At 38.0% G+C, this 26,311-nt stretch overlaps 1 protein-coding gene across 3 annotated transcripts in view; it reads left to right on the top strand.

Annotated features, from left to right (window-relative positions):
- The window catches only part of LOC115222628, a 102,637-nt gene that overhangs the window by 6,474 nt on the left and 69,852 nt on the right, over positions 1-26,311 (top strand). Inside the window, exon 1 of one of the 3 annotated variants that reach the window (XM_036511493.1) lies at positions 23,240-23,244. The exons of the other annotated variants lie outside the window; for them this stretch is intronic. The gene's annotated coding sequence lies outside the window, so the exon portion shown is untranslated. Of the gene's footprint in view, positions 1-23,239; positions 23,245-26,311 lie in introns of those variants that run through there. 3 annotated transcript variants of the gene reach the window in all.

Genomic DNA, 26,311 nt, shown 5'->3' with positions numbered 1-26,311 from the left:
ACCGAGGTGTCAGGTGATGTCTGTGAGTGTGCTTGGCGGTTCCAACGCCTTAGCCTCGCCATCGCCCGTGGCAATGCTGCGAGCGTGCTGACTTGCTTCAGTAGGTTCCGTTGAACCTTGTGGTATGCGACCAATTGAAGGACTTAATGCTGCATTGTTGTTGTTTTTTTTTTCTCCCGCTTCTTTTTTTTTTTTGTAAAAAAATTTTCTTCTCGTTTCTCTTTTGTAAAATATGTTCTCTTGTTCAGATTAATTTTTATTGTTAAATACTTGTCGGAGAAATTAGAAAGACGTCAGTTATTGTAATGAAATATGAAAAAAATCAAGTAAATGAACGCCCATCAGCGTTTTTTTCTTTTTCTTATACATATATAGTCAGACACATCGTACATTATCTATCTCTCTTCTCTCTCTCACACACACACACACACACAGGTTTCTAAAAAGTGGACTGCATGTACATATGTATTGTTTTCGTTTTCTCGTGATTTGTTCCTGTTATTTTTCCTTGTTAGTTTGCTAACATAAGTACCCTTACAAGATATCTACTATCATTCACTACATCCTAGGAGAGGAAAAAAAAAGGTGAGGAATTTTCTGGTTGCTTGCTTCCGTATAAATAATTCTTTTGTTTAAGAATATATAATTTTTTTTTTTTTACAATTTTGCACACCCTCTCCAATTTTGCGCCGTTTTAATCGCTAGATATTTCTTATTACATCCGAGTGAGATAGTAGATATTTACTGTCATACCCAACACCACACACACACACATTTACGTACGCGCTGAGAAGAGAAAGTATGGATCTTTTCGGTTTGAACGGCAGTTTTTTAAAATAATTTCCACGTAACTGAACACTTTTAAACTTCGTATACTGATAGAATGTGTTTATAAAACATCCTTTTCTCTTGGCTTTATTGAGAAAATTCTACAGTTTGTAAGATATTTGTTATTTTTTTTCTTCAATTTCTGCAATTTCAACCAATCAATGACGTCTATTGAGGTAAAAAAAACATTCTGTGTCGTATGAATATGTCCCTCGTTTAAGAAACAGATTGGGTTTATTTACATTTGGGAAGAAAAAAAGATAACACTAAGTTAGTGTTAACATAACTAATATAATGAGCATTAAATACAACCATACTGATTACAATATACCAATTAAATGAGCAACAAATTTCCAATTCAATCATTTCGACAAGTATTGGAGACAACTCTGCACATGCTCCGACCTTATTATATTCCCTTGCTGAAGCATAGACTTCGCCATACTTGCTAATGTAGTGATGAGAGAAGTTGATGTACAAAACTGAGTAATATTCAAGTTTAAGACATCACTTCCACTTTTGTCAATCAATAGTTATGACAAAAGTCAAGATGGTGTCTTAAAAACTTATGTCTTCTAATAATCGTCAGCAGGTGTGAATGTAACCGTTTGTCTTTTACTTGTTTTCAATCATTGGATTTTGGCCATGCTGGAGCACTACTGCCTTGAAGGGTTTTGTTGATCAAATCATCTTCAGTACTTGTATTTAAGCCTGGCACTTTCAGTTTCCGTCTATGAAATCCACTCACGAAGCTTTGGCTGCATGGGGCTACCATAGAAGACACTTGTCCAAGGTATCATGCAGTGTGAGTGACTGAACACAAAACCATGTGATTGGAATGCAAACTTCTTAACCACACAGCCATGCCTATGCTTATGCAACGACAATTTTAACAATAAGGTTTCTGTTGTTCGATCAAGTGAACAAACAGGCTCACTTGTATCCTCTCTTCCAAAATGCAGCAAGCAACCTGTTCTACTCTGGCCCCATGTATCATACCTTGACCTCCCTCATCTCCTGCTATAAAGTCGGCGTTTGTAGTTTTGTAGGTTGCATGGCAACCTCATTAGCATTGGAAGCATGAAATTATACTCTGTACATCCTGTAAAGTGGTTGGCATTAGGAAGGTGTAGAAACCAAGCGAAAGCAGACAATAGAGCACAATGTAGCCGGCAAGGACCATGGATGTTAAATGATGATAATGGCCGAATATTCCATAGACATGACTAGTTTTGTCATCTTAACACAGAATCAGTATGACACAATGTATGACAATGGTGGCCTTTAAATTTTTAGTGTATATCATCTGATGGGTTTCCTTACAGTTTTCATCAAATCATTCTCAATGACAAAGCTTAGTTCAGCTCAAGGGTATGGGGAAAAGATGCTTGCCAAAAATGTCACACTGTGGAATTGAACCTGAGGCCTTATGATTGCAAACTGAGCTTTTTAACCATCTGGGACATGCTTTATGTATTATGCATGCAGGATTAATGTGATATGTGATATCATGTGAATGGCAAAAGACACTTGTTTGAGACAGAGAAAGAGAGAGAGAGAGAGAGAGAGAGAGAGAGAGAGAGAGAGAGAGAGAAGACTTTTGTGAAAAAGAAATTCAGGATTCAGCTTGTAGTTCATTTTATGATTTTTATGATTGTAATTCAAGATCAAAGTATGAATGGAATGACAGGATATGTCATATATGTCATTAAAAACTAACAATTTTCATTAGTTGAAAAAGTTACATAATGAGGCCAGTTCAAACAAGAAAATGTTTTAGTTCCTGTTTAATGAAAGTTATATAATACAACATACATAAGTTTTTAAATTTTAGATTTTTTTTATCATCATCGTTCATCATCATTTAGCGTCTGCCTTCCATGCTGGCATTGGTGGGACATCATTGTTATTATCACCATTTTACTTCTCAGAGTTCTCGATTTCACTTGCTCTAGCTAATTTTGTAAGAGCAGATAATAACCTGTTGTCAAGGGTCTCATAGGGTCTCTTTCCATGATACTTAACACCCAAGTACCAATCTCAAAATTCTTGCTGCCCTCAATTAAGCAGATTTCTGAGCATGTTTTACCCTCATATCAATCCCAATTTCACCAAAGGTGAGCTGGCAGAATCATTAGTATACCAGGCAAATAATTAGCAGCATTCTATCTGTCTTTATGTTCTGAGTTCCAATTATGCCTAGGAAGACTTTGCCTTTCGTCTTTTCGAGCAGTGGGATCGATGTAATTGACTTACCTGTTCCCCAGAAATTGTTGGCCTTGTGCAAAAGTATGAAACCATTTTTATTATTGTTGTTGTTATCCTGCTGAGGTTGACTTTGCCTTTTATCCCTTCATAGCTGATAAATTAAGTACCAGTCAAGACCTGGGGTTGATGTAATTGACTATTCTCCTTCCCCAAATTTCAAGCTTTGTGCCTATAGTAGAAAGGATCATCATCATCATCATCATCATCATCAACATCATCATTATTGAGTGAGAGAGCAGTGCATGCCATCAAAGTGACACTGGGGTAAAATATATGAAGCCCAGTATACCCATCATGACTACTTGTCTGATAAGGGTACACCAGGCACATGCATCGCAACCATATGTGCGCGATATGGTGATTTCATATCAAGATAAACAGCACATGACCTTGCAGGTGGAACCCAGTTAGAATTTTATTCTAGCCGAGTAACCCATCCCATTCAAACGGTCCCTGAATAAAGGTGGTTTAAGGATGTTGAATGAAACACCCATGTTTCCAGAGGTGAATTATTCAAACCCCAAAGAATCCCTCTCAACACATGGCTATGATGCTCCCCACTACTTCTACTCATGATCAGAGATGCACACTAAGGGACATGGTCAACTGGTTATGGTCAAACAACTGACAAGTAAATCTGTGGTATTGAGCAGAATATTTGCTATAGCCCATCTTTTATACCAAGACAAAACAATGTACATGATAACACTTCCAATCACTGTCTGGTACTGCATCAGGGCATAACCACGAGAGCCACTGTCTGGTAATGCATCAGGGCATTTATTATTATCAGCATCATCATCATCATTGTCATTATTTTAAAAGGACTGACATTACTCCCCCCAAAGGTAAATAGACAATACAAAGTGTGTGATGCAATTGCAATATTGAAGTCACATCATGCTCTTTGTATTGTTTATTATTATTATTATTATTAATAATAATAATTATAATAAATACTAACCAAATGTTTACTAGCCTGGCTAATCACAAGTAAAGCACCGGGGTTTATCAAATCACAGTTTTAGCTGCAAGTGATATTATCCACATATTTTTTTGTTATTTAATTACTGGACATTGAGAAAATATTGAATAATTTATCCATCCACTAAAAGTCGATTAAATAAATCATGTAGTCCCACATTAAAATTCATAAAACAAATTAATTGAATAATTTCAAACATTTTACTTTAAAAAATATCAATGCAACTAATTGATTTTTCTGTTCTTTTCACAAACTATTATCATAAATTGAACACACAAACTTCCTCTAGGCAGACACATAATAAAACTTTGATATCTCTTTCTCTCTCTCTTCCCTCTTTTTATCTTTTATGCAACACAGACATGTGTGTGTGTGTGTGCATGTATGTCTGTGTGCATGTGTGTGTGTGTGTGTGTGTGTGCATGTATGTGTGTGTGCATCATCATCATTGTCATTTGACATCCGTTTTCCCTGCTGGCATGGGTTGGATGGTTTGAGTAGAGGACTGCAGCAAGCTTCAGTGTCTGCTTTTGTATGGTTTTTACTGCTGGATGTCCTTCCTAACACCAACTACCTTACAGAGTGGACTGGGTTCATTTCATGTGGCACACGCACACACACACAAACACATGTATATGTATATATTCATACACACTTATATGGATATGTAAGTATGTATTCTATGTAGACACATATTTCTTTGATTGTACCCCTCTGAAGATGGGCTTTTGTGCTTGAAATATATAAAGGTTTCACAACTTTCATCTCTGCATTGTTAGCGCCTTTCCTCATTTCCTTTTTGTTTATTATTCTACCTCATATATATATATATATATGTGTGTGTGTGTGTGTGGAGGCGCAATGGCCCAGTGGTTAGGGCAGCGGACTCGCGGTTGTCAGATCACGGTTTCGATTCCTAGACCGGGTGTTGTGAGTGTTTATTGAGTGAAAACACCCAAAGCTTCATGAGGCTCCGGCAGGGGGTGGTGGCAATCCCTGGTGTACTCTTTCACCACAACTTTCTCCCACTCTTTCTTCTGTTGGCCTGCTCGCTTAGCCAGCGGGATGGCATCATTTGGAGGCTAAAACAATGCGAAGCGCATTGTGACCAGCGATGTGTAGCAACATCTGATAGCCTGGTCGGTCACGGTGATTTATATATATATATATATATATATATTATATATTATATATATATATATATTATATATATTATATTTTGTCTTCTAATTCTTGTTTTACAGGTTGGCATATCAAAGAGTATTAACAACATGATATGTGATCCAGATTTAATCATTTTCAAACTGTCAGTAATAACCTGCAAAACAACAAACAAAGGCATGACTTTTCAGAAACTGGGCAATACTTTTGACTCACTCTGTATACATATGAGGAGTAAATAGACAGCCAACAACTGATGAAGGGGCCTTTTTCTGTGTTTTCTTGTCCTGTTTTCCATTTTTTCTCTTTGTTTATGTATTTAACTCGTTTGTTTACATATTTCATGTTATTTGTACTATTAGTGACATCCGCTGCTCATATATGCATGTATGTATATATATATATACCTGAGTAAACACATAAATGTGAAACAAGGTGGAAAAAAAGAGTACTCAATACCAGTGGTAGAGTAATACGCTTTATTTAAAGCAGCAGAAAATTCAACAAAAAAAAAAATCGACAAAAAATTCAACAAAAAAAATGTTGAATTTTCTGCTGCTTTAATAAAGTATATATATATATATATATATATATATATATATATATATATATATATTGCAGCATGGAAGGTGTTTATAAGCCATTTAAGAAACACACAAAAGCCGTTCGATTCACTTCAACATTTAAGTTTAATTTGTCAAAATATTTTCGTCGCTAAAATCCACAACCTGTTCACTGACAAAAATCCGTGCTGCATCTGAGAAAGTAACAGTTAGTTCATCATATATATGTACGTATGTATGTGTGTATGTATGTATGCATGTATGTATGCATGTACGTACATACGCCTGTGTATGCATGTATGTATGTATGTATATTTGTATGTGTGTGTATATGCACGCACATACACACTATAAACTAAAGCTATAAACCTGTAGTGATGGATAGATGTAGAGTGACCACTCATCACAATAATATCAAATTTCAACTTCAAATTTCAATTTGATATTATTGTGATGAGTGGTCACTCTACATCTATCCATCACTACAGGTTTATAGCTTTATGTTTATAGTGTGTATGTGCGTGCATATACACACACATACATATATACATACATACATACATACATACATCCATACACAGGCATATGTACGTACATGCATACATACATACATACACACATACATACGTACATATATATGACGAACTAACTGTTACTTTCTCAGATGCAGCACGGATTTTTGTCAGTGAACAGGTCGCGGATTTTAGCGACGAAAATATTTTGACAAATTAAACTTAAATGTTGAAGTGAATCGAACGGCTTTTGTGTGTTTCTTAAATGGCTTATAAACACCTTCCACGCTGCAATTGTTTTCGTTTCAGCACATGATCTCAGATCAAATTACTTGCTATGCGAGTACATCTCCGTAATATATATATATATATGTATATATGTGTGTATATATATATTATATATATTATTTATTATTATATATATGTATATATGTATATATACTGTATATTTCCACACATAAGACGATCTTTAAATCCTAAAATTTACCTAAGAATTTGGGGGTCGTCTTATACCACCATTCTAAAAACCAAACTTTGAATTTTAAATGATTTTATAAGTAAGCTAATCTCAACCTCAGTGCGATAACCATAGACATATGTGAACAGATTAACAAAATAAGAAAAAAATTATTATATTGCTATTAAAAACATTTTTACTTTATATATCACTGGCATATCTTTATAATAAATAGCCTATTCAAGAGATTATTCTCTAGCATTGAAATCAACTTTTATCTATGCGAACTCGGCTGAGAAAATGTAAACATCGAGTCACGGTTGCGCTCACAGTAACCTTTATCTTTCACTAATCTTTCAAAAATTTTAATGGTGATGTATAACTGTAGTAATAACATTTAAAATAACATACTTATATCTTTTATAAAATATCTTTTATCATTTGGTGGTAAATTACACAATTTGGATTACACACAGCCTTTATTTTTCAATAGAATTATTTTACAGTAGTTGCAATTAAAAGATGAGATATAATTTTTTTTTATTTCCTATCAAGATAAATAATATTAATAAAATATCAAACCTGCCACATGTATTTATCTAAAACCCATCAAATTCCTCACAATAATCACTATCTGTTTCTAAAAGTTTCTTATAAGTATCACAAGATTCATTACATGTGCCATCATCATAAGGATTCCAGTCTGGTTCTGGTGAATCAATTTCAACTTCATCGTCACTATTGTACAGAATATTATCTTCGGTACCATCCATGGCATTAGAGATGCCGTATTTTTAAAATGATTTTATCAAATTTTCTACTTAAACTTTGTCCCATGCCTTTATAATAAAATCACAGAGAACATCAAGTGAGGCAGCACGCACAGCTCCACCATTTGTAAAAGATTTTTCTTCATTCATCATCCAGATATTCCATTGCTCTTTCACATTATCTTTAAATGGCTTGTTTAAACTGACATCAAATGGCTGCAGTATAGAGGTCAATCCATCAGGAACAACAGAAAAATCAGTATTGGTTTTGGATAACTGAATTTTAGTATTTGCTATTATGTGGCTATGAAACATATCCCAAACCAATAAACTGCATTCGTTTATCCTCAATCCATAATTTCACACTACTCTCATCCATTCACCCATTCTTGTGAAAATGAGCAAAAGTGCCAGGAGGAAAATCTATTTTGGGTTTTGTTATACATTTAAAAATAACCGTCAGCCATGCAGTATAATACCACCATATACCTCGTTTTCTCATATCGTGTGCCTTCAACATGTACTGTTTTTACTCCTTTCAAATCTACCCGTCTTGTTACCCAACATGTCAAAATTTAATGGAGTTTCCATATTTCCAATATGAGACAATGGAAACTGATGCCTTTTTCTCAGCTGGATGATGAACTGGTGAAAACTAGTTACTTTGTGATCGAGATCTCTCAGGAGATTTTGAGCAATTGTTATTTTCTCCCTTCTTACCAGATTGTTCGAATTCTTGGCTACAGCTATAACTTTCAGTTTTCTTCTTTTTGCTGTGGTTGCATATCAGTATGGGTATAAAATAATTATAAATTTCACTTGACTAGACAGCGATTTTATATGAAGTATAGGTAAATGTGGAGGCGCAATGGCCTAGTGGTTAGGGCAGCGGACTCGCGGTCATAGGATCGCGGTTTCGATTCCCAGACCGGGCGTTGTGAGTGTTTATTGAGCGAAAACACCTAAAAGCTCCACGAGGCTCCGGCAGGGGGTGGTGGTGATCCCAGCTGTACTCTTTCACCACAACTTTCTCTCACTCTTACTTCCTGTTTCTGTTGTACCTGTATTTCAAGGGGCCAGCCTTGTCACTCTCTGTGTCACGCTGAATATCCCCGAGAACTACGTTAAGGGTGCACGTGTCTGTGGAGTGCTCAGCCACTTACACGTTAATTTCACGAGCAGGCTGTTCCGTTGATTCGGATCAACCGGAACCCTCATCGTCGTAACCGACGGAGTGCTTCCATCCATAGGTAAATGGTTATTAATATATCAGGCTGACTGTAACTGTTTAGAAAATTTCAGTCATATGAACCACCATTAGTGCATTGATGTTAGCAGTTGTTATGATAACGATAAAGTTTTGATAAAGAAGAAGAATCAGGTTCCCTTTTAGGTGATGTGTATATGAAAAAACATGATATAGAAACAGATTTGTTATTTTGTTTATTTTAATTTGGAATGATATAGTAAGTAAAAAACATTTGTAATAACATCATCTTAACATGAGCAATATTTCTAAAGATACCTGTTGTTGCAAAAGCTAGCTTGTACACAAATGGTTTTGTAATTTAGCAGTCATCTTATACTACAGATATGAGATAAATTCATGAAATCTTTTACAAACTTTGACCTTGTCTTATCTAAAGGTCGTCTTATACACAGAGATATATGGTGTATATATATATATATATATATATATAAATATTATATATATATATAGTTTAAATGTGAACGTCCAAAGGCTATTAGTCAGGAATTCAAATTCCCATGCCTAACAGCATGTTGCATTCTTGAGCAAAACATTTCATTTTGTATTCCTCTGCAGTCACACACCATGCACTGGTACAGGCAATGTCGATTTGATGGAGGGCATGAACTAATGTACCACACAAACATTTGATCACTATAAACAAATCATTTGTGTAGATTGTTTAGCAAAAAGTTGCAGAAACCTCATGTCATTTAAGACCAGAGAGTCTACCTATATATATATAAAAAGCACCATCCAAGCGTGGTTGATGCCAGTGCTGGCTGACTGGTCCTGTGCTGGTGGCATGTGAAAAGCACCATTTGAGCGTGGTTGTTGCCAGTGCCGCCTGACTGACTCCCATGCCGGTGGCATGTAAACAGCACCATTCAAGTATGGTTGATGCTAGCATCGCTTGACTGGCCCTTGTACCAGTAGCATGTAAAAAGCACCCACTACACTCTCAGAGTGGTTGGCATTAGGAAGGGCATCCAGCTTTAGAAACTTTACCAGATTGGATTGGAGCCTGCTGCAGCCTTCTGACGTGCCAGCCCTCAGTCAAACCATCCAACCCATGCCAGCATGGAAAGTGGACGTTAAACAACAATGATGAAGATGATGATGATGTATCTGTTGCTTGTGTTAGTTATTGGACAGTGGCCAGGCTGGGACACCACCTTTAAAGGTTTAGAACAAATTGCTCCAGTACTATTTATTTTGGAAATCTGGTACTTATTCTACACACACACTCTGTCTCTCTCACACACACTTGTAATATTTGATATACATGCACACATACATACATGCAGATATGTATGTGTCTGTGTAGGCAATTAATAGGCACAGATCCAGCATTCTGGATATTGTATACTTCTGTTTTAATGAGAACTACACATGTCTGGCAATATGATCTTTGTTGGGACAGTGCCAAGTTTCCTGTAGGTCAGGTATTCTTCCAGCCTTGTCCATCTTATCTGTTTCATCCTCATAGCTAGAGAATTTATGCCCACATCCCTTCTCAATATATTTGTTCCAAATTCCAGACAGTATGGATTGATTTGAAAGAAATTTAGCTGTTGTTATTTTGTGAGAGGGTCATGTAATCAATGAGAAGTTCAATGATTGGGTTTCTGCTGCAGTGGTCTAAATGTAACGGATTCATAGGAATGGTTGACATGAATTCTGTGGATTTTTATTTGCCATGAGTTTGGTACAAGCAAATTGCATGAGCTAGTCTTTTGTTGCTGCATGGCTGTGTTGATAATATATTTGATATAGATGAAGAAGACAGAACACAAATCATAACACCACCTCGTGAAATTGTTTGCTATGTCTGCTTTGAATTGTATCATATGTGCTAACCTCTATACCGAAATGATGTCATAACTCTTGACCACTTAACTTGGTAGTAGATTTAAGTTAAGTTGCCACAAAGACATACTACTGATCTGTCAGTTGGGATCTTAGTTCACACAGAATTCCTGGTATATTGTTGTCAATCATTGTCATCATCATCATCATCATCATCATTTAGCCTTCATTTTTCCATGCTTGCATGGATCAGATGGAATTTAGGGAGGCAGATTTTCTTACAGTTGGAAGCCTTTTCTGGTGCCAACTCTCACCTGTTTCTAGGCAAGGCAATGTTTCCCATGGCCAGACTGGCATGTCAGTGGAGCTCATTTACAACCAACATGTGATGTATAGACAAGGGTACACACATAGACATAGACAGACAGACACATGCACACACACACAGAGTGGATTTCTCTTCAGCTTTTGTTAAACAAATCCACCTGCAAGGCCCTAGTCAGCCAGGAGCCACAGCAGAAGACACTTGCTCAAGGTGCCATATATTATATAATACTAACCGGACGTGTGAAAATTCCATAGTGTAAGTATGCATAATGAGAAACACTATGTTAATATATTAAACATAAGCAAGGAATTTCAAAAAATTCTTTTGAAATCCTACCATTTAATCAAAACCATACATTTAAATATAATTGAAATGAACATATTAAAAGAAAGTAAGTAAGCATTGCCTTCCAAGTATTGCTTATGTACCATCTTATTTCTTTATTGCCCACAAGGAGCTAAACATAAAGGTGACAAATAAGGACAGACAAAGGGATTAAGTTGATTACATCGAACCCAGTGCATAACTGGTACTTACTTTATCGACCCTGAAAAGGATGAGAGGCAAAGCTGACCTTGGCAGAATTTGAACTCAGAACATAATGGTAGATGAAATACCTATTTCTTTACTACCCACAAGGGGCTAAACACAGAGAGGAAAAATAAAGACAGACAAAGGGATTAAGTCGATTATATCAACCCCAGTGTGTAACTGGTACTTAATTTATCAACCCCAAAGGGATGAAAAGCAAAGTCGACCTCGGCAGAATTTGAACTCAGAACGTAACAGCAGACGAAATACGGCTACACATTTCGCCTGACATGCTAACGTTTCTGCCAGCTCAATGCCTTCCTTATTTACCTTCTTTTAATATGTTTGACAGATGTGATGTGCTTTATAGTTTAAGCCTTTCATTACCGTATTTATTTTGAGATGCTCTGTGTTTCTTTCAATTAATTTTAAATATAAAAAATAATTTAAAATGCTTTCCTTTCAAAAACAACTTCATGGCTGGGAAAGGTGAAAATCAGAGTGTGCAAGGTCAGGAGAGTTGGGGGGATGGGGGAGGAGTTTATAGCCACACACCTGTGCTTCTGATCTGGCGACAAGAGAGTTGTGAACCGGAGCATTGTCCTGCAAGAGGAGGATGCCTTTGCTGATCTTGCCCCGCCTCTTGATTTTGATAGCTTCTCTTAATTTCCTCAAAAGTGAAGCATAATAGGCTCCTGTAATTGTGGTACCCTTTGCCAGGAAATCTGTCATCACTACTCCGTCCTAGTCCTAGAAGACTGTGAGCATGACCTTGCCATCTTTGGAGGAGGTGAGTCACGGTCTTTCCACTGCATTGACTGGACTTTGGTCTCTGGATCATAGTGATGGACCCAGGTTTCATCCTGTGTAATCAGTCTTTTGAAAAATTTTGACTCATCTTCTTGGCACATCTCCAAATTCATCCTCGAGCACTCGATGCGTTCTTGCTTCTGGAAAGGTGTGAGCAACATGGGAATCCATCTGGCAGACACCTTTTGCATGTACAAATGGTCATGAATGATAGTTTCCACAGACTCGGTACTAATCTTGACCTCATAGACTATTTGGTGAATAGTTATGCATTGATCTTTCAAAATGGCAGCCTCAAATTGACGGACAAATGGCTCGTCGATGGCAGAAGGGAGGGGGGGGGCGACCAGATCTGGGAGCTGTTTCCACAGAGTTCCGACCATGTTTGAATTCATGATGCCAGCGTTTTACAAGGTTATAAGATGGGGCATCATCACCATAAGTTACTTTCATTTCATCAAAAGTCTCCCGTGGTGTGCGTCCTTTCAAATACAAAAACCGGATCACTGCTCGACACTCAACAGGCTCCATTTCACACTTGACTCAGTTCAAACACCTGTAAATCAGAAACTACAATTAGTTCAGAGGTGTAATTTGCCACTTAATCTATAGAGATATAAATAATTGCACATGCAAAATTTCAGCTAGATCAAACAACGGCAGTTGGGTCAGGGGCATTACTTATTGAACGTCCCTCATAACTTAGTTATCATTCAGCTAGTGTTAGGAACATTAACTGTGACTAAGGTTTGGTGGAAGACTTTAATTCAAAACTTATGCAAACAAGACATTTGAACTACAGAGCCAGAGGCAGTTTCGGGTGGCTTGGTATGAAAAGGGTTAAGGAAAGAAAAACTGAATTAAAAGGACAAAACTTATTATGCTTATTATTTACAATCTTTAGTACATGTTTACAAAATAAACAAGAGCACTCAGAGAGTGCAAACCTCCGCCAAGGCAACACCAACATCTTCTCAACCATCAGCCAGAGATGATTTTTTAAAATGTGAATATCTGAAATAAACTCTTCTGCTCTCACAAATGAGAATACTAAAAATGAACCCAACCACTTTCAAAACTTAAGTAATAAAACTGGAAAAATAATCCAGAATCCTTGTCCGGTACTGGATTGGTCCGAAAATCTAATCAGTTTATGCCAGGCATGAGGCCAAACATCTCTGAAAGTTTCATCCAAATCCATCCAGCAGTTCTTGAGATATCTTATCCATGGCCAAACAAACAAACACGACTGAAAACAATACCTCTGCTTTTGCTAAGGTCAAGGTAATAAATAAATACAAACTATATTTCATATGATTATGATTTGCTTATAGGCAAAAGACATGAACTTACTGAGTTAGATATAATACATTCTACATTATAAATGGAACTACACAAAAACTGTATGTAATATACATATATACATAGTGATACAAACATGAATTGATTTAAATATATATGAAACAGTTATTGTACTTGAACCAACAAAATGCTTTTCAAAATATGAATGATATAAATATACATGAGATTTAATTGTTCTCATTTATAGACGTTTGTGATATTGTTTCATTATGTTAAGCATTTTAGTTTCGCTTGCAATTTGAATCCACAAATGCAAAATAATATGAACTGTCTCTCCCCTCTTTCTCATGTTTTCTCTTTCTATTTTTCATCAATTCCACTATATCCATTTTTCTCTTTGTCTCCCCTTCTCTCTCTCTATGTATGTCTTTTCTCCATTTGAGTTATTACCTCCCTTGATGTAACACATAGACCAAACAGGTAGACCACAGGAAGAACATTTGATGGATATTTGTCCTCAAATTGTTTGTTAATACAATGTTTCGGCTGATATACCCTCCAGCCTTCATCAGGTGTATTGGCAAAATTTCGAACCTGGGTTCTCATTCCTAAGGTATTTTTCAATGTAGTTATTATTATTATTATTCAGGCCACTGCCTGGAATCGAACTTGGAATCTTGGGGTTAGTAGCCTGCACTCTTAACCACTACACCATAACATGCCTGTGGGCATATGGCGTAGTGGTTCTTGAGAAGTGTTTACTAAAATCATCCACTTGTTCTGTGCATTTGAAGATAAGTGGAATGAAAGCTCCCTTATTTGGAAAACAGATGACAAGATTAGTGACAGGAAGGGAATCCAGATGAAAAAATAACTATGTTTCAACAATATGTACTCATCTAGTACCTGGTAGCTTAGTAAAATGGACACAAAAGCATATGAACAAATGAATGAAGGGTGTGATTTGAAGAGGTTTAGCTGTTATTTCTTGCGGGTTGAGAGACCATATAGTAGCTCATCTATAGTCTTAGCTTCTCCACAAAAATTGTGTTGTTGCATCCATGTAAAATATTGGGTTGTCCGGAAAGTTCGTGCTGATTTTTAAAGGAAAGAAAAAGGTCAATAATACATGCCATTACATTTTCAATCAACGAAATACGAACCATTTTGTTGCACAATCTTTCCTTTAACTTGAAAATACCCTCTTCCCAGAATTGAGGTGCCTGGGAGGGTAAGTTGAAAGGTAAGCTACTATAAATCAGCACGAACTTTCCGGACAACCCGATATTATTTATCCTTATGTTCCTTTGTTTAAAAAACCTTTGTGAATGATGTGCAAAAACAGTGTATATGTGTATCTTCATTTTGCATGCATCCTTTCAGAAGCATACATATATGCTGGCAGAAACGTTAGCACGCCGGGCGAAATGCGTAGCCGTATTTCGTCTGTTGTTACATTCTGAGTTCAAATTCCGCCGAGGTCGACTTTGCCTTTCATCCTTTCGGGGTTGATAAATTAAGTACCAGTTTCGCACTGGGGTCGATGTAATCGACTTAATCTCATTGTCTGTCTTTGTTTGTCCCCTCTATGTTTAGCCCCTTGTGGGTAGTAAAGAAATATATATGCATATGCACACTCATATACATATGCACAGAGAAATATATATTCATGCATACATGTACACATTTCATATATACACATATGCACACATAGACAGGCATCCACACATATTAAAATATACGTCTATAAAACATATTAATTAAAAATTTTGAAACCAGGATGAAATTCAAGGAGGCTTATATTTATACTAAAGATATTTAGCTGCAAGTATACAAGGCACCAACAACTCAGTACTCAGTTTAAACAGTTACTGCCTTGAGACAAATTTTCAGTTTTTCACAAAGATCAAACATACACACTCATTTTTAAAAACATTAATTCAAAGTATTATTTACATTTGATGGATATTTGTCCTCATCTAACACAACATTTCGGCTGATATACCCTTCAGCCTTTTTCAGGTGTCTTGGGGAAATTTCGAACCTGGGTTCTCATTTCCTATGGTATTTGTCGATGTTATTATTGTTAAGGTCATGCTCTTAACTACTACGCCATATGCCCGTGGACAATTATGGAGTGGATTTTAAGGCTTATAAATCAAAGTATTACTTCAAAATAAAAACTAGAAATGAAATGAAAAATGTTAGCTTGTACTAGTACTTATTTCATCAACTCCAGCACCATTTGAACATGGAACATAAAGTTAGAAGAAATCCCTCTAACCATTTTGTCTAGTGGGTAATAATACTCTCAGATCACTGCCTTAATAATAATAATAATACTAATCCTTTCTGCTATAGGCACAAAGCGGGGGTGGGGAGACTAGTTGATTACATTGACCACAGTGTATGTATATATATATGTATGTGTGTGTATATGTTTGTGCGTCTGTGTTTGTCCCCCCACCAACATTGCTTGACAACCGACGGTGGTGTGTTTATGTCCCTGAGATCTTTTCCTTTTGAGCGGCACATATCAACACAATTTCTAGTTAACTAAACACTTTAAAACTTCGTATACTGGTAGAATGTGTCAAAATAAAACATTTTTTTCTTTTGGCTTTCTTGATAAAATTGTAATTCGTTTGTTTAACGTAGTTTAATTTTTCGAATTTTAACCAATGAATCGCCTCTAATTGAGCTAAAATCATTTGCTGCATCTAAAACTGAGACAACATCATGTCACTAACCCTAAACCTCCCCCTAACCCTAACCTTAAATTTTCTTTTTTCTTAATTGTTAAATTAATTTAATTGTTACACGTGTAAAAAGAAAAACGAAAGCAATGGAAAATAATTTAAACAATTAACAAACAAAATAATTCTATAACGTATAACGTAGTTTAATTTTTCGAATTTTAACCAATGAATCACCTCTAGTGAGCTAAAATCATTTGCTGCGTCTAAAACTGAGACATCCTGTCACTAACCCTAAACCTTCCCCTAACCCTAACCCTAAAATTTTTTTTGTTACGCGTATAAAAAAAACGAAAGCAATGGAAAATAATTTAAACAATTAACAACAAAATAAATGTTGGAGGGGTATGAGTATCAGAAAACGCCTTCAGTCTGTCTACAGATACAGTTTCTTTTCTACCGTTAACGTCCATAGTGAAAAGTTTTTCAGTTTGTGTGAGGACTCGATAGGGTCCTCTATATGTTGGTATGAGGGTCCTTTCACAAAGTCATTTCGAAAGAAGACGTGGGTCCAGGAAGCAATGTCCTTCAGGACCGCAGATTTCACTGTTTGAGGCCGAGTGTTCATCGGCAGGAGATTTATAAAGTACGACCGCAATCGGTCGACGTACATAGAAAGATCTTGGTGATGTGTACGCATGTGCCAACCCCGTAGAGTAGTTCTGCGCAAGAAAAACCCAGATCCACTTTAACGGAGGACCGACAACCTAAAAGGATGATAGGTAGGTACTCGGTCCATCTTTGCGGGTCTGGTGATGCACGCAGGGTTGCTTTTAGCTGACGGTGGAATCGTTCCACCATCCTGTTTGAAGCCGGGTGGTAACTAGTTGTGTGCAGATGTTGCACTCCCAATAGGTGTGACAGTTCTCGGAAAAGATTGGACTCAAACTGCCGTCCTCGATCGGTGGTGATCCTTGAGGGAACACCAAAACGAGATATCCAGCCGGATATTAAAGCACGAGCTACGGTCTCAGCAGGAATGTCGACCCAAGGTATGGCCTCTGGCCAACGAGAAAACTGGTCAACACAGGTCGGGATAGACATATATCTATCACTGACGGGCCAAAGACTAACTAGGTCGATGTGTATGTGGCGAAAGCGAGTGTCCAGTTGATGGAATTTTCCCAATGGAACACGAATATGTTGATGGATCTTAGAACGCTGGCACTAAGTACAGGAACGAGCCCAGGTGGTGATGTTTCGGCGCATGTCTGGCGAGAAAAACCAAGCTGTGATGAGCTTGACAGAGGCAGAAATTCCTGGATGCGATAAGGAATGCAAATAATCGAAAACGATCCAGCGATGACTCAGAGGAACGGACAGTCGCGGTGATCCGGTGGATACATCGCAAAGGATATTACTATCCGCAGTTGATAGGGGTAAGTATTCGAACTGACAATGCAAAAACTCAGGTGATGAGATGTCAACTAAACTTGGTGGAGATTGGTCGGAAGCCAAGGTAACCAAATCCAACGTAGCAGGAGTTAAAGCGGAAACGGGAAGTCTGGATAACGCGTCTGCTGGAATATTCTCGAAGCTCGCGATGTGACGGATGTCGTGCGTGAACTGGGATATAATTTTGAATTTGAATTTCTATAATTTTGAATATTTATAACATTTCATTTTGAACTCGACAAAGGCAGGCAAGCTGTCGAAATATCGTTCAACCAATAGAATATCTAATGCAATCGCATCGCGCTCTTCATATTGTCTAATAATAATAATAATAATAATAATAATAATAATAATAATAATAATAATAACTAGGAATCCATTAACTAGGTATGATACAACACACAAATGAAAAAGAAAATAAATAAAGAATACTATAGACGAGTTAGATCAATACTAAAAACAGAGCTCAATGCTAAAAACAAGATAATAGGTATTAACACTTTAGCCGTCCTAGTTATAAGTTACAGCTACAATATCCTTAACTGGACACTAAATGAACTGACCAAAATAGATAGGAAAACAAGAAAAATAATGACAGGATCTAGGATGCATCACCCAAAATCTGACATAGAAAGGCTATATATATACAACGTATAGAAGGTGGTAGAGGCCTTATACAGCTGGAAAACTATTATGAAATAATCACCATAGGACTACAAAATATCTACTTCAGAAGCAAGAAAACTGACACAAATAGCGGCAAAACACGAGCAAAAAAAAAGGAAGCTGACAAATACAACAAGAAATCATAACACCTAACAAATATGAAGAAGAAGAAGAAGAAGAAGAAGAAGAAGAAGAAGAGAGAAGAAAAGAAGAAAAAACAACAAAAGCTATAAACAAATGAAATCCAAACTAAAACTAGAACAGCAACGGACCATGATAAAACGATGGCAAGAAAAGCCCCTTCATGGCAAATACTGGACTAAACTAATGCAAAAGAAATAGACAAAGAAAAATCCCAGCAATGGTTGAGAAGCTCAGGACTCAAAGCAGAGACGGAGAGATTTTTAATTGCAGTACAAGACCAAAGCCTCCCCACCAGAAATTACCAAAACCTATAATGAAAAACAAACATAACAAGTAACTGCAGAATATGTGGAGATGGACAAGAAACAATAAATCATATTATCTCTGGCTGCCCAGTCCTGGCTAAGAAGGAATATATTCACAGACACGACAGAGTTGGGACCTACATACACTGGAAGCTATGCCAACAGAAAAAGGATGGTATAAGCACACACCAGAAAAGGTCACAGAAAACGAGAAAGCAACCATCCTCTGGGATTTGCCAATACACACAGATAAAGAAATTAAGACCAATAGGCCAGATATAGTTGTTAGAGATCATGAAGAAAAAAATGTTTTCTAATTGATGTATCAATACCAGCAGACGACAACGTTTCTCTAAAAGAAATGGAGAAACTATCAAAATACAAAGATCTGGAAATAGAGGTAACTCGAATGTGGAATCTATAAACAGAAACAATCCCTATCATAGTGGGTGCATTAGGTATGATAAAAAAATATTCAGACAAATACATAACGAAAACACCAGGACTTACAAACACATATAACATACAGAAAATTGCACTACTGGACACTGCACACAAACTACGCAAAACATTTCAATAGAGTAACCATCAGAGCATCACATCAAATCACAGCACATACCCAAGGCACACAGAGCTGCGCTCGGTAGTGAAGTGAAAGCACTACTGAATAATAATAATAATAATAATAATAATAATAATAATAATAATAATAATAATAATAATAAGAAGAAGAAGAAGAAGAAGAAGAATGGTTTCAAATTTTTCCACAAAGGGCAGCCATTTTGGGGGAGGAGATGAGTCGCTTACATCGACCCCAGTGTTTCATTGGTACTTAATTTATGGACTCCGAAAGGATGAAAGGTAAAGTCGATGTTTGGCGGAATTCGTACTCAGAACGTTGCGGCAGACGAAATACGCTAATCATTTCGCCCAGCTTGCCGCTTTTCATATAATAATAATATAATAATAATATAATAATAATAATAATATAATAATAATCATAATAATAATAATAATAATAATAATAATAATAATAATAATATAATAATAATAAAGATGATGATGATGATGATGATGATGATTTCTTTATTAACCCTGAGGGTTTTCATTAAGAAAAACATGGACAACACAGGACAGAACGAAAAATGTGTGTGTGCATTTGTGTGAGTGTGTGTTGTGAGGGTTTTGCGTGTAAACAAGACTAACAAATTAAAAAAGAAAAGAAATCAATAGGGAGGGGACGTTCGAGGGCTGCTCATGGAAAATCCCACAAAAAAACTATGGGTACTCTGACTTTTGGAGCAGGTGACTTTTCTCCTTTGTTTTTTCAACTGCAGGCGTAGGCTCTGGGCAGACCCCGTTCACTCGTACCTTTCTTGCCACTTTCATTCAACTTTCAGCAAATTGACTGGAAGACAACATTTCCCTCCTCTACCCTTATTTTCCTTTTCAAGTGAAACTTGAAGCAGTTCGTCAGGGATGGCCAAAGAGAAAAGTGTTTGTCTTCAGCACCTTCCATCTCGTCCATCATACAACCTCTTTCGCCATGGCCACCAGGCATATAAACACAATCTTTCCTTCTCGGAAATTTTGGCCAAGGTGTTTGCTACGAGGTTGGCGCTTGTCGTCGGGGATTTAACAGGGAAGGTACAGATATGTACCATTCTGAAAAGATCCATCCACGACAACCTCCATCTCATGCGATACATCATTGAGAAACTGACTAAAGAACCTGGCACAGGGAGAGACCCTGATCAATTTAGATCAGCCTAAAGTTTTCAATAGGATCGATCATCTATACCTGGCGGCAGCAGGTTTCGGGCCTGTATTCAGGGGCTGGATCGCTGCAATGCACAACGACATCTGTTCAGTAGTCAGAGTGAACGTTGTGGCTAACCCGTATATCATGTCCGTCATATACTATCGCTTGACCGTCGTGCCTTGTCCTGGCCACCGTCTGATTACGCTGGAGCGTATACTCTTCCGCTTCTGGTGGAAAGGACGCGTCCCGATGATCAGACGATCTATCTGCTATCAAACCCCGGTGAGTGGTGGCCGGGGCATGCCGTGGTTGATGATGTGCAGATATGCACTGACACTACAACATCTCTAGTACTTCCTAGACGGTGAACAGGTGTGGTTGCGGTTCACCAGGACGTATTTCCGCAGCTAGTTTCTTTAACGGAGCTGCAGTCCTAGGTAACACAGAGACCGAGAGAAGGTATTTGAAAAGTGTAATGTCTTCGAGCGTTCACAGCCCTCAGCCAATTGGACACTGCGATAGGTGGTACGTCCACTAGATTTTTATAGAGGATTAATGAGGAAACGTGCGACGACGCTCTTGGGGAGACCTTGAGCGTCAAAGATCAGCTAGCCGCTCTTTTCCAGAGAACTTTCGACCCGGGACCGATGGATAATTCCCAAAAATCTCTGACCTGGCAGTGCTACCGGAGAGTTTCGTCGGCCGAGCGTGTCCAAGATGCGCGCAGGGCGACGAGACGGCCCTGCATGCACTCGTCCAGTGCCCGAGCATTACTGACCTGTGGGTTTATGTCGAACACCTGCTGTCGCGTGTAGGACGGACCCGGCAGTCAACTGAATCCATCGTGAAGATCGCCCCGCTGCCTTCATACGGTGACGTCGTTGGCATATACCGACACGCATCTTCCACATCCTAGGTCACGCGGGATGCCTCTCAACGCCTCCAGTTTGTGTAGTAGTGGCTCGAGTGTTAGTACATACAAGAGAGACTATTGGTGGCAACCTTGCCGGACCGAGCGCATGATGTTGAACTGTTCTGAGAGGTGAACGTTCACTCTGACTACTGAACAGATGTCGTTGTGCATTGCAGCGATCCAGCCCCTGAATACAGGCCCGAAACCTGCTGCCGCCATGTATAGATGATCGATCCTATTGAAAACTTTAGGCTGATCTAAATTGATCAGGGTCCCTCCCTGTGCCAGGTTCTTTAGTCAGTTTCTCAATGATGTATCGCATGAGGTGGAGGTTGTCGTGGATGGATCTTTTCAGAATGGTACATATCTGTACCTTCCCTGTTAAATCCCCGACGACAAGCGCCAACCTCGTAGCAAACACCTTGGCCAAAATTTTGAACTCTGCATTCAGCAGAGTTATGGGCTCTAAAGTTTTTGATACACTCCCCCTTGTTCGGTTCTTTTCTCCTCAGCTCACAAAACTGGGAATTCTCCCATTCTGTTGCCAGTTGCAGTAAACGTTTGCTAAAAAGTCGCCAAACAAGTCTGGCATGTATGCGCAAAGCTCCTAGGGGAAAAACTATCCAAACCAGGCGACTTGTCTCTCATGCAACTAGCCATTGCTTCTCTTATTTCAAAGGCTGTTATCGGCACATTTGTCTCGGATTAGTTATCATTTGCCCGTTGCAGCCCGGTAAGGATCGGATCGTGGATTTGTTGCCACGCTGTGTCTCTGCCTCGGGCTCATTGCACGGCTTTCGTCCCTTTGTGTCTAAGTGTTTGTGCCTTAGCTCTGACGACACAACCTTAGTTTTTCGCGTCGAAGAATTAGTCGAGTGCCAATCTTGCTGCATGCACGTCAGTTGCTATGCCTTTTCTAAAAGCCTCGTCTAACTTCTTGACTAGCTCTGCCTCTACTCTATTCTTTCTACTGCTAGTCCTTTGCTAAACCTTATCGATTTTATTCTAAATGCCTTTTCAGGGCGAATCACCATTTATCGTTGATTATTGTTCCCGTCAAAGCCCTCTTAACTAGTCCACTAATCCGGTCATTGAAATTTTTACGCGCCAGCAACGACGTGTTCAGTTTCCAGTAACCGGGCCCCTGTCTATGAAGCCTACAAATCACGAATTTGTGGTCTGCGTAGTCGACTACTTTAAACTGTGGACAACCTATGCTATCCTTATCTGCTACTCTACAAAATACCCTATCTAGATACGATCTGGATGACCCGATGCAGTTTGACCAGGTCCACTCCGGGAAGTACCAGTCGATACCTGTCAGACAGTTGGATTCGTCTGAGCAGGTTTGCGAGGCTTTTTCACCCTCTTCTCCTGTCTGCTAAACCAACACAGTCCCACCGTGCATTTAAAACTCCATTCCAGTCCTCCACTAACACTAAAGAGCAGGACGTTTGTTCTGTGTGTATTTGTTTTTGTTGGCTTGATTTTTTTCTTTCTACTTCTTGCGTGCATGAGGATTGTTTTTGCTTGTCCATATGTTTGTTTTTCTGTCTCTCTCTCTTACTCTTTTTACTTATTTCAGTCATTTGACTGTGGCCATGCTGGAGCATCGCCTTTAGTCGAGCAAATCGACCCCAGGACTTATTCTTTTTGTAAGCCTAGTACTTATTCTATTGGTCTCTTTTGCCGAACCACAAAGTTATGGGGACGTAAACACACCAGCATCGGTTGTCAAGTGATGTTGGGGCGACAAACACAGACACACAAACATATACACACACATACATACATATATATATATATATATATGGCAATGTTTCGTTTGTCGTAGCACACGTTTCCGTCGATTTCCTCCGTCGATTTCCGTAAAAAATGTAAACACTGAATCGGCCATACATACATACATACATACATACATACATACATACATACATACATACATACATACACACACACATACATACACACACACATACATAGATACATACACACACACACACATACATGCAGACATACATATACACATAAACCGAGTAAAAAATTACACTGAATCGGCCATACATACATACATACATACACATACACAGATACATACACACATACATACATACATTCAGACATACATATACACATACACCGAGTGAAAAATTACACTGAATCGGCCATACATACATACATACACACACACATACATAGATACATACACACATACATACACACACCCATACATAGATACATACACACACATACATATACACATACACCGAGTAAAAAATTTCAGTTATCTCTCTCTTTCACACATTACTCTCTCTGTCTCTTCGCACACACTAACAGAAGCACTTCACTTACACAACATACTGTCTGTCTCCCACACCCCATCAAACACCACCACACGGGGACTTCAAAAGAAATTCCCTCGTCAAAATCGCTTCCTCTTAGTCTCTTTCGCTCTCATTACTTCAAATATTCCCGCAAAGCCATATGTAAAAAAATAAAAGTTTTTTACGGAAATCGACGGAGGAAATCGACGGAAACGTGTGCTACGACAAACGAAAACATTGCCATATATATATATATATATATATATATATATATATATATATATAATATATATATACGACGAGCTTCTTCAGTTTCCGTCTACCAAATCCACTCACAAGGCTTTGGTCGGCCCGAGGCTATAGTGGGACTGAAGCCGGAACCATGTGGTTGGTAAGCAAGCTATTTACCACGCAGCCACTCCTACGCCCATCTCTTTTCCGTTTTTTAGTTTTCAACTTCCATTCCTTATTGCAGTCCGACTGTCCCCCTGTGATGCCCATGTGCTCCGTATTGGGAAGTGGAAACTCTTCGGGCGCTGAGAAGTATTTGGGGAAACTCGGTGTCGGTATGGTTGTTGGTGAAGGTGAATCTGCTAATGGTGATGGTGCTGCTGCTGTTGTCGCTCGAGTTCTGGTGACTGTTGTTGGTGTAAGGAGGAGAAGTGACCGCCTCTTCTTTTTCTTCAGTCTAGAGCAAAAGGCTTTTAAATGATAATTTGAAAAGCAAATGTGGCGCTTTGCTTTCCTCCCATCTACTCTGACTGGAAATATGCAGCCTGCAGGAAGAAGGGTTTGGTCTGGAATGAGATCCACATCTTTTTAGGTCGTTTGGATGAATAGTTCTATGGTCATCCCAGACGATTCTCCTTTTTGGTCTGATAGGCTTCAAGGATTTTCGAGTTTTCCTCGATGTCTATCGTTACTGCAGCAATTAGCTACAGAATAGCTATTTGTGGTGTTACTTGTTGAATGATGATTTTGGCCAGTCTCTGGCAGCAGTAGAAAGGAACCGACAACAGCTCGTCCCTTTTGAGAGGATTCAGAGAGTGATATAATACGAATTCACATAAAGAATCTTGCAAACCAGAAACAAAAAAAACGAAATAATAATGATTTCTTTATTAACCACAAGGGTTTATATTAAGAAAAACATTATAGACAGTACAAGACAAAACAAAAGTGTACAATTTTTACATTTGACGGATATTTGTCCTCATCTTGGTTGTTGTTAACACAACATTTCGGCTGATATACCCTCAAGCCTTTATCAGGTGTCTTGGGGAAATTTTGAACCTGGGTTCCCATTCCTAAGGTATTTTTCGATGTTGTTGTTGTTGTTATTATTATTATTTTTTTTCTTCTTCTTTCAAATTTGCTTCCATTTCTTGCCGAGCGTCTTCCCGACTCCTAGGGCAAAGAAACTCATAGTATACATTGGTAGGCCATTAAACCAAACTCAATAGTTCGTTCATTTAAAAAAATTTTTTTTTAGGGTTAAATTAAAATCAAATAGGGCCTACTGTCTTGATTCCGTGTTCTCCATATACTGTAAGAGTTTGCGGTGTGTCTCTCTTGAGATGGCCTACCTAATGCATAGTAATAAGCGTATATTACTTCTTTATACTCTTCTCGGTCCATTTGTTCCGCTTACATTTTTCTTTCTGTGTGGTGGTTGTGGTGGTGAACTTGGAGGGCTCGAGTTGGGGAATTTCCCGTTCAAGTGACCATCCATGTCCGTATTCGGAGAAGAGTTTGTGCCAGTTGATGACTTTTCGATCCCAGGCTGGCTCTTCCCTGGGGGACGCGCTTCCAGATTAACCATAGGACAAGCGATTTGGTATACTGATTTGGTTTTCCTTTTAGTTTCCAAAAACATTTTGGTGCTACGATAATATTATCATTTTTGAGCTTTGATTGGCTCGTGGGGAGACGGCCATCATTGCCGTTACAATTATAATCGTTGCCGTTACAATTATAATCGTAATTTTTCTAGCTTTTCTCGGCTTAATATTCATATTATTATTATTATTGTTGTTATCATTATTATCATTATTATTGTTATTATTCAGGTCACTGCCTGGAATTGAACTCGGAATCTTGGGGTTAGTAGTCTGCGCTCTTAACCACTACGCCATATGCCGGAATCTGGGGATTAGTAGCCCGTGCTGTTAACCCCAATATTCCAAGTTGAATCCAGGCAGTGACCTGAATAATAATAATAATAATAATAATAATAATAATAATAATAATAATAATATAATAATAATGATAACAATGATAACAATAATAATAATAATAATGATAACAACAATAATAATAATAATATGAATATTAAGCCGAGAAAAGCTAGAAAAATCAAGCAAAAATATAAAATCAAAGATCTCATAAACCTCCCTGCAACTAAGGAACTGTTGAAACAACGGATACAGTTGAAAGCTCAACGGCTTAGAAGGTATGACAAAAGAAACAAATT

The sequence above is a fragment of the Octopus sinensis genome, linkage group LG20, assembly GCF_006345805.1.
Source record: "Octopus sinensis linkage group LG20, ASM634580v1, whole genome shotgun sequence".
Lineage (NCBI taxonomy): Eukaryota > Metazoa > Mollusca > Cephalopoda > Octopoda > Octopodidae > Octopus > Octopus sinensis.
The sequence above is the reverse complement of the archived record's forward strand: the minus strand, read 5'-3'. Positions and strand labels throughout refer to the sequence as shown.